The sequence below is a fragment of the Simochromis diagramma genome, unplaced genomic scaffold (genome assembly GCF_900408965.1).
Source record: "Simochromis diagramma unplaced genomic scaffold, fSimDia1.1 OVJJ01000822.1, whole genome shotgun sequence".
In the NCBI taxonomy this organism is placed as follows: domain Eukaryota; kingdom Metazoa; phylum Chordata; class Actinopteri; order Cichliformes; family Cichlidae; genus Simochromis; species Simochromis diagramma.
In genome coordinates this window covers 7,467,334-7,478,129 of record NW_024387520.1, presented here as the reverse complement: position 1 = coordinate 7,478,129, position 10,796 = coordinate 7,467,334, and the positions used below count along the sequence as shown (strand labels likewise).

General features: G+C 40.0%; 1 long non-coding RNA gene across 1 annotated transcript; it reads right to left on the bottom strand.

The window, feature by feature from the left end:
- Window positions 1-605: 605 nt before the first annotated feature.
- LOC120726280 lies at window positions 606-7,921 on the bottom strand. Its single transcript, XR_005694306.1, has 3 exons — window positions 7,641-7,921; window positions 1,480-1,486; window positions 606-616 (listed from the first exon to the last, which is right to left on the bottom strand). It is a non-coding gene; the product is annotated as an uncharacterized LOC120726280 (long non-coding RNA).
- Between the last annotated feature and the right edge of the window lie 2,875 nt (window positions 7,922-10,796).

Here is a 10,796-nt window from a genome sequence, read left to right as displayed (position 1 = left end):
TAAGACAAGAGATTTGTGCATATATGCTTTATGTATTCACAGGGCTGTTTATATAAGAATAGCAGTGTCTTTGTCAGCAGAGGTGCTCATGTGTAGTCACAGACTTGTGCTAAAAGAGCAAACTGTACTAACAAGGACTGCTTGCACTGTTGCTGGTTGCACCAGCATGTGCACCATGGTGATCAGACAGGTGTTTTGACATCTCCCTCTCTCCTCTCAGAGAAACATCTGGCACTGCTGCCAGGCCTAATTGTAACAGTATTTTGCAGGCTGTCAGTAACCTGGACACTAACAACCAAAACAAAATTATAATAATGATGCAAGTAAAGCCTTTTTCTCTAGGCCTATACTGAATATTTCTGGAAGTAGTAAAATGTATTTCCCTTGTCATTATCTATTTCTTGTATGGCTTCCCATAACCACCTTGAATTATCTGTGTAATATCTGCTTATTGCCGGTATAACTGAACACCATGTAACTGGATGTTTTTCACACAATGCTTTTTCAACCCACATTTCCCTAACACTTAGCATAACAGCAGCCTGACTCACTGCAGCGAATGAATGCTATTCACCACTTTTTGTAATCTCTCACATACAATCCCACTTTTGCAAGTCTACCTACTCATTTTACGGTTCTGCTGCTATAGCTTCAAAGGATAAATATCTGAGCCTTTCATAAATGATGCAGTAAATCATTTGAAATTCCAATTGTAATTTTATTGCAATCCTAAAATGCCATTGCATCTATTTTTCATTCATTTTCTTAATCGGTAACCAACCAATCCCAGCTGTCATACTGCAAAATGTGGGCTATACCCTGCACAGGTCACCAGTTTATAATAAATAGTTAACTTAACATGCATTTTGGGGGGTCTGTCGGAGGAAGCCTGAGTACCTGCCATTAGTTCTTTTGTGTATTTTGGGGTCACTCATGACTAGACAAAGCTGTAAGTAGGACAACAGCATCAGTTGTTTTAGGATGTGCCCCAAAACAGCACGTTTACATTCAAACAACAGACCATCAGGGGTATATAGTAAATATGACAAGACAAAAGAAAATGAAGTTAGTCAATTTCAGTATACAGTTAAGGTATGTGCAGCAAGCACAATTGGGGTGGATGGTCAGGAAAGGATGAAACTTTTTTCTTGTTGTTCTTGTTTATTATTAGAATGATTTCTCAAACCAAATATTTAACTTAGATATTACGGAAAAGTACATGAACTCAAACTATGATCTTTCCCTGAACCTACTGAGCCTCAACAACGTCATAAAGATGCTCCATTCATTTTGTTTTGACACAAGAGGCCCTTTTTTATGCAATCCTGACCGTGGCATCAAACCTGTAGAGGTTTTACTCATTATACGAGGATGTAAACCACTACAAAATTGCAAGCAGTGTTGGTCGAGTTACTTGCAAATAGTAATTAGTTACTAATTACTGAATACTTCTACAAGAAAGCAATCCCATTACTCTACTGATTACCTTTTTTCAAAAGTAATTAGTTACCTTATTATTTAGTTTTAAAAACATGATACACGACCTGAATACACACTAAAGCAGTAGACCTTTCAGCCTAATTCTATTTTTTCTGCATAATCCATTTCCGCATAATCCATCATATAAAATTGAATCAAATGAAGTCTCTGTTTAAAAATTGTTTTATTAGTTTTAATCTTTTAACTTTATACACATTGCATCGTTGATCTACATTCATCTGTTGCTGCCAAGGACGTTGCACGCTCGTACGTCATTGTCATGAGACACTCAGAAACAAAATCACGGTTTAGTAACGCAGCGTGCTTATGGGTAGGTAGCAGTAATCTAATTACTTTTTTGCAATAGTAATCTCTTACTTTACTCGTTAGTTGAAAAAGTAATCGAATTACATCACGAAAACCAGAAAATGCACTGAGAAAATTCGATTCTGTCCATTTATTGTTATGAGTTTTGCTAAATCATAATATTAAAAAGGGTTAGAAGACTTTTTAAATGCTTTTTTTAATAATGATTATTAAATGGTTTCAGCTATGTTTTGCATCATTACAAAGGCTGAGTGAACGTCGGCCCAGATACAGTAAATCAAACATTGTCAGTTTATCGATATGATATCATGCTGTATAGCTATTACCATATACTGCAGAAATAGCATGTCAGTCAACAGGTATTTATAGCAGACTGTAAACAATGCTCCACTTTTGATTGACACTGCACTCTGTATGACTTTCGATTATGTCGTAATATTACCAACGATGTGTGCGTGCGTGTGGGTTTCTGTTCGGTGACAAATAGAGGATGAACAGTTTTATAAATGTAGACAAAGGGTGTTAAGTAGAACCGTGGCAAAGAAATTAAATGAGTACAATAAAAATGGTATGAGCCATTTTACGAGTGACAAAAGATGCTTACTTTTACAGCGTCCAGAGGACAAATTCCTGTGGCAGTTGTAAGGAACAATTACTTAAATAATTGGGCTTTCAAAGAAAAGATTGATTGTCTAAAAGCTGTTTTCTGTGGAGAATCCATTAGGGGAAACCATTTTTTCTGGCTCCTTGACATAGTGTTTTTATTAATTTCTACCCGCAAAGATGCATGATTCTTTGGTTTTTTGCTGCTCTGTCACTGGTCTCTATGATGAACTATGCAGCGTGGGGAAAAGTCATCAGATGAACAATTTAGATTCAGCCTCTGATTTACGGAGGCTATGTACATATACGTATATTTCTCCGGCATATTTTTCCTTTCAGTTTACAGATACGCTGTTATAAGTGAGCTGTGATGTCTTGACGTAAGAAAAAGTTCTGTACATTAAGTCTGTGTGTTTGTGTATGTGTGTTTTTCCTTTTCATGGCTGCAACAGTATGGTATCTTCTTTATATTCACAAAGCTTAATTAGCACCTATTCACTACATGCTCTTCACACTGCAAGAAAAGGCGAGGGCTGGGAGGCTGCCTGAAGGTTATCTCACCGACAAGCTGCTCAGAGACGCCGCAGTCTCATTCATAGTCGACCGAGAGCCACGTCAGGCAGGTCGTGCCCTGTCAGCTTAAACCTGATTTTATTCTGCCTCATTTTTAGGGGTATATTGTAGCATCCAGATCCCATTTTTAGGGTAGATGTGATAGGCCGTAACCTTTACTGTAATGTTATATTCTTAAGTACCCAGATGATTGATTCAGCATCTCCAGTAGTGTTATGATGAGAGGTTGGGGGTTGGGAAAACAGGGGGGGCGTTGTTAAAAACGTATCACGCTGGCGGGATGATAAGGCGTCTCCCTGAATGCTGTTAATGCGAGGGGGGCCTGTGGCCATCTTGAGTCCCCCTTCTGTTGTGCTGATGGGACAGAGCCACTGCCATCTGCTTCCCATCCTCCCCGTACCCCCACCCATGGACGCGGCCGCTCTGCGATGCCCTTTCATCCTGCACGCTTGCATTGTCTTCCATCTCTCCTTGGAGGTCACGCTGTGTGCAAGTACAATAGCCCATGTGCAGGCCTTCATCCTCGGAATATGATGAGGGCCAGCAAAAATAATCGGAAACGTAGAAAGAGAGGGTGAAATATCTAGAAAACAATATCTTCACCTGAAGTAAGCATGATGTTTGGATTTGTGCTGCTTATATTTTATGCTGATGTATATTAGTGGCATACCTTGGCACTGCATGCATCATCACATGACTCCATAAACCTCAGGGCTTATAGAAGTGATGGTGGTGCATGGTAGAGTATTATGTAAATGCGAGGAGAGGGAAGTGTATTCTAGGAAAAAAAAAAATCAGTTTATTTATGTGTCCTACATCTCAACTTCTATTTCAATCACCCTCGCCGTCACCCCCACCCCACCCCAGCCCTCTCCCTCTGAGAAGGGACCGGCAGCTTCGCTCCAGGGCAGTCTGGTCTTCCTGTGACTGACACCCTCCACTGCCGCCCCCCCACCAGGATGCTTCACACACAACCTGGGGGGCCCGTGTAGAATTAGCTTTAAAAGTAGGGCACGGAAATTGTCTGGACAAGAAAGTGTATCAGTGCTCTGTCGTGTTCAAGTTCCTGCCACTCAGCCCTCATAAGGCTAATCCTGAGGAACTACCTCACGCTGTAGGGGCAGAGTTGCTCTGCTTTTTGACTTATTTCCCTGCGCTGGTACATACATGTTAATGCACTCCTCAGCCCAAGGCAGCTGAATATAATTAATATGTATGAAAGGTGAAAAAGGAAAGAAAAGAGGTGTTTTTGATTAATTGTTCCTCTGTGTAGGCTTTACCGTATTAATAACCAAGAGGATTAAGAAGGTCAGGACTGACCTGGTAAACATTAAAATTTCATGGAAGTACTACACAAAGCTGACAGTAAAAAGACAGTAAGCGTACACACACAGGCTCTCACGCTGGCATGAATATAAATTACTCACATGGCGTAACACCAACCAAATCTGAAAAGTGTGCTGGGATGTCATTAATAATAAACAGGCAGGCTCCCATTTATTAGAATAGTGAAAAGTCATGTTTTCTCCAATGTGGCCTATTTTAAAGGTGCATCTGTGGGAATAGAGGAAGTGCTCTGTGCTAGCATCTGAGCAGGCTTTCCGTGTCCCCATTGGGAGGAGGTACGCCTCGCGAGCAGCTGAACACGCTCCTCATTCTGGTGGGACAGCGTTGGGACAAATAGCAGAGGGAATATCTTGCAGAAGCTTTGCTTAAGCTAGATTTCTTTTACCTTGTGTCTCCGTTCTTCTTATCATGTAAAGATCTGGGATTTTATTATCCGTGAAAACGTTCCGTATATTTTTATGCCTTAAGCTATAAAATGTAATGGAAAGGGAACACCCCACAGTGCATAAAAACTGCTCCGATTTTAGCACAGAGCTGTAGGATGCAGCTGATACAAGCCCAACGGGTCCATTTTTACCTTTTGATTCTTGCATTTAACCTTCCGTTAAAAATTATCTGTGTTATCATCCTCTTAGATTTAGCCTAATAAATCCCAGTTTTATGAGCCATCTTGAAGGAAAATTATCATGATGTTATCCTTTAAGTAACATATGTTCCAATTTACTGACATCTACTGGATTTGATGTGGCATCAGCCATCCATTCACATCATCATCATTGTCATCATCTTTTCATGGCATGAAATTCCCTACAATAAGTCGCCCTTGGATTTTGGATTTTGGTGATCAAGCAGCACATGAAGCCAGAAATGAGCAGGCTGCTGCAGAATAGGGGCTTGTGCAGAAATGAATGGGCTTTTATGCTTATTATAACCATGCAACATAATGTACCCGAGTCTGTTTAAATAAGAAAAGAGACAACCACTTCGCTGAATAATGTGCCCAATTTCCTTTGTGAGAATCCAATTTATCTGCTATGCCCAATCCCTATATTTAAACATTTTATTGAGTAGAGCCCAGTTAGCAAAAATCACAATGAATTTGAAGTGATTAATGCTGGAAAATTGCTAAGAAATTCTACTCTTTTCCACCATATCATTGTACTTTATTTCCTCGGCTGATGTACTGGACAGCATGCAGCAAAGAACTATGCCATGATTCATTTTGCATGAGTGGTAATTGATGGCTGATATATAACTAGACCCAAATTTTTTTTTTTTTTTTGAGGGCATGGGAGATGTTTGGAGTCTCTGAGGTGTTTATTGCCAGATTTACCCGGTGGAGGTTGACAAATGCAGATGTAAATCTAATTTTTAAAGGTTAATGGTTTAGAGAATTCCAAGTCATAAAGAAGGAGTTGTAGTCATACGTTTTTCTTTTCTCCTTCTGGGAAGCTGATAAGGTTTTCCTCCATGTTGACTTGATTCTTACTTTTGTGACAACAAAAAGATTGTTTTCTAGAGTAAACTGGTGAAGAAAAGGCTACATCAAGTGAAAATAATTGTGAACGTGTGCTGTTTTGATTGCTTTGAGCTTGGCTAAAACGCAGTGTGGCCAAGTCTTTTTTTTTTTTTTTTTTACATCACTAAAAGATGAGTCATACAAGTACAAATGTCAGAAAATAAAACTGGAGTGATATCATTAACTGCCTGACACCTCTGCAGAGTCCAAGCAGTAGCCCTGCAGGAGGTCACGGGAAGTCACATGTTGGGGGGGAGACTCTGGGGCAAAAAATTAAACTTTTCTGGACAGCTGCTGCAATAACGTGAATAGATGTCTTCCCCTTTGCAATTAAACCCTCCCTGATTACGTCTCTCTGGCTATCGATTGGAAACTTTCACTTAATAACCACTAACATGGTCTCTTATCTTAACCCCAAGGTCTAGCCGTCAAGGACTGACTCTGCAGAGATTTATGCCCCCTTCCTTAGTGACTCCTCTGGGACATTGTGTCATTTCTGTATTCCAAAGTCTGGAAAAGTGCACCGATTTCTTCTTAAACATGTGCTTTCTAAGTTTGTGAGTCAGAATTTTTTTTGTCGAGGTGCAGTCAGAGAGAACAAGGGTGGGAAATTGCTGAATGTACGGCAGCTCTAATTCTCTTTGATTGCCACTGATTATAAGTCTGGTAGAAAAAAAGCAGCAAAAATGACTATTACTGCTAAAAGTATAATTCTGGTTATGGAGCCCCAGTTCACTGCTTAGAAAATCAATCCTGCAGCGCTAATGGCAACCTAAAGAGTCCAAATGTACCCAAAAAGCTCTCCATTTCAATTCAGTGACACTCACAGTTTAATGGCTCAATACATGAAACCTACATTCGTGTATTTTATGTGTTATTTGAAAGTGTAACACATTTTCAGGTAAGTTACCTTAATTGTAGTTAATGTAATACATTTGACATTTATTTTGGTCAAAACATGGTTTAGCTACAGTACCGATATATTAGTCAATAAATTAAAATTTAAAAAGTAAAAATGAGTAAAAGAAGAGTAATTCTTGACTTTTTAAACATATTTTTACATTTCACTGTCATATTATCTTAGTAGGGACTAGACAAAGCAAAAGTTACAGAAATGTGTTTATGTCTTGTGTGACTGAACGAAAAAAAAAATATATTGACTAATGTATTGGATTTTTAATCACCAAATATCGGTATCAGTATCTGTGTTAAAAATCCATACATCAGTCTAAGTTGAGTTCCCACTCACAGTTTTAGTGTGCAGTGAGGGATTAAATGGTTCTTTTCTTTGGGTTTCACCTACAAAGAAACTAGATGTCGCCAAATTCATGGCTTGTAAACTGTGAGTAAGAATCTTTATGTTCTTTCCCAAATAATTGCTGTAATTATGTTTACAGTTATCAGCAAGCACTGAGTTATCACAGTCAGTATAACCAACTGCAAAAAGTCCAAAACGAGTCTAAAACTAGCGATGTGGAATGGTGTCATTGTCCTTACCTGGGAGTAACCATCACAAGTTTTGTTTTCCAACCTATTTTACAAATCAAAAATCAGCTAGCAAAATTGGTAGATAATAAGTTCTATTATCTATTCATATTAAATGTAAAATCAATTGTTTGATTGTTTGGTTTTTTTGTTTATTTGATTTAAAAAAAAAGAATATTGAATCCTTTAAAATATACACTGATTAGTGTGTAATTCCATCATCTAACCAACTGTTGGGTTTGCAAGAGAAGAAATCAATTAACAACACATACATGATGTCTTACATGGACATCACCATTTCTAGTACTGTGGAACCCCGACTTACAAAATTAATTCGTTTCCGAGGGTCTTTCGTAAGTTGAAAATTTTTGTAAGTCGAAGTACCCATCGCGCCTTTTGAGTGAATGATAGGCTATAAGTTAATTGCTAACTGCAACAACAATACGGGCAGAAATATTGCCGTTAAGTGCCTTCGTAACTTGAATTTTTCATTAAATGGGTTATTCGTAAGTCGGGGTTCCACTGTATATCAAAGAAACTAAAATGTCATCTTCTTCCTCCTCGCCTCAAACCTCATTTCCTAAACTGAAGTCAGGGCTCTAACACACGAAAATGCCCATAAACATGTATATTTATTACCAATATTGTTACAATTACTTAATGTCAGCAGACAGCTGACAGCAACTGGTTATAAACTAAATTAAAGCTAACATCATGCTAGCTAAGGTTAGGCTTGAGTGTCCAAAAAAGCACATGCTGAAAAAAAATGATTGGTTTATTTACTTAGTATCTGAGTCCCACAATGTTAGATCCACTTCAGCTAAAGTTCCGCTGACACAGGTTAACAGCAGCTAACAGAAGCAAAAACACAGACTTACCAAGAGAAAAGCTCAGCTGATCCTCACCTCTGTATCGCTGTCACTCAGCAGATATGAGCACCACTGATTCATTTGACTCCTTTCACAAAGCTTTACAGTCTCCCCCAGAGTAAATACACATGGATACATATTGACAGCTGAGGTAAACAGTGGATTGACAGCCTACAGTCACTCGAATGAACGGTGGCAAGAGCTGTTTGTCCTACAGGGGCCACCGCAGTAAGGATATTGCACTTGAATTGGGAGGTGTAAGAAAACAGAACTTGGCTCAATGCAGTTTGCAATCTACTGACATACAGTGGTGATATTTCACCCACTGCAACTCGTCAAAGTCGTCAACTTGAAATCTCTAACGTCTTACATTGATGTCTTTAAAGAACAGAAACTATGGCAGAGTGTGCGTTTTACATTGTTTCCATATTGTTCTAAATCCAATTAATTTAACAGGGCTCTTTGAAAATTATTGTTGCGTTCTCTTGTGCTGCAGGAAGAATACAGATCACAGTTGTTTGGCACCATTTGACAAAATGGCAAAATCACAGAAAATAATAATTATAAAAATGATGGGATTTATTTGTGGAAGCAATAATCTGTGACATTTTGAAATTAAAAAAAAGAAAAAACTATGGTGTTCTTTATTACCACTGATTATGACACAATATTCATTTAGCATTGTTCCAGTTCATGAAAATTTTTTAACTTGCTCTGTAATTATCCTTTAGTTGTCCACATCTTTTCAAAGGATTCCGCTCACACAAAAATGTGATGATATTCTTTTCCAGCTGGTGAAACAGGGATTTATTTGAAATAAATAAAAAGACTGCGAGCGAAAACAGCAGTTTTCTGTGTCTAAACAAAGAACCTTCAGCACATTTAGCTTGGCTGACATTCACATCAACTGAATATCATTTCTTGCTCATATTTTACTGTCATAATAATTGATGTTACTCAAACCAGTACCTTCTAATAATAGTAAGAGCAAAAATGGTAATTTTCTCACAGACTTTGATAAGCTGGCCGTGAAACACGAAGAAGAAAAAAAGGCACAGTGTGTGTAAATGTTTTCTGGGACAGATCCAAGCCGCTGTTTGCTCCAAAAGCAACATTGACTTGTATAAAAAATTCACCCTTCACAGCTCACGCCTCTGAATCATACACCTGTTTGGTTTCAGCGTGCCAGTCTTCCTCACTCGCTCTCTGCTCAGCCATGTGAACACAGCGCAGGTTGTCCACAGTACTGCCCTCAGGCCCCGCAATGTGTTCATAGCCCGGCTGGCTGACTGGCTGGATGGGTAGGTGCATGGAGGGGAAGAGAGAAGAATGCAAGGAGGGGGAATTAAATAAATAATGGCATGGCCTTTCTTCGGGTGAGTAAGCAAAGAGGGGAGCAGAGTTTTCAAGTGGCAGACACAATGCCCTTTTATTTTGAGGAGCTTAGAGCCCATGCTCTTCATTGTAAACACAAAGCTTAAGATAATCTTGTATGTTTGCTGAGTGAAAAAGCTAAAACATCCACTTGAGCTGTGCACTGCATAGCTGCACACGGCTGCGCGTCAAAAAATTTTAATCAGCAATGGTCATTTGAACATGTTGAACACAGCAGGGTGTTATCTTTTGAGCCATATGTATAGATGGTTGGGTTTCTGTTTTCTTTGTCTGGTGTCTGATCTTCGGCTAACTGCTGCATTCATCAAAGGCCCAGTCAGACACACAGAGACAATAGCTAATGAGTAGGAGCTCCCAGTTGGGCTGATCGGAGCTTTGGTGCTTCAGACAATGCAACAACATCTGTGCTGCTGAGGGCTGCTGTGTGCTGACAGAAACATCCCCAGAGAGGGAGGGAGAGGGGGCGTAGGTGGTGGGGTAGTGTCTTCACACGTCCTGGACATACAACCCTCTCTCCTACATCCAAACCCTCTCATCACCCATCTGTGCCAGGTCTTGACACATGGAGGGGATGGGTGCAGCGAAACAGTGATCTATTTCTCATCCAGGTACAGCCACTTGCACCAAACCAAAAAAGCCCGACTAAAATAAGGATTTGAAACGTCAAGAGTTTTGAGTTACCACTGGAAGAGGGAGAGAGATGATTTTTCCAGCGTGGAGAGGGAGGGGTGAAAGAAACAGGTGTGGACCTCCCTGTGGATAGAACTCCTCAAGGGGAGGGTTAGCAATGACTGGGGCTGGATGGATGCCTCCCCACAGGGAGAGAGGTGCACATAATTCAGGCAAGATGCCGGCCCTCTCCCATGTACGGAATTAGTTATGCTGAGTGGTGACAGGCCGGGCATGAACAATAAAATTCCTATTCAGTCTACAACATTTAGGGGAGTATCTTATTGTAAACATGCAGGTAGAGATAAAGAAGGTCTGAAAACAGGCATGTCTGCACGCTCACTCCCTCCAAGGCGGTGACCCATCAGGAGGACAAGGTGTGCCTGGTAATTAAAATGCAATCTCTGCTGCTGTGCCCCCTGGAGTGGCAGCAGCGGCGGACTCACCCAGGAGCCTGGGGGCGAGAGGTGCCACCTGCACTGCCACACCACCTGCGCCACCACTGCCTCCCTTCATTAAGCCTGGTATTT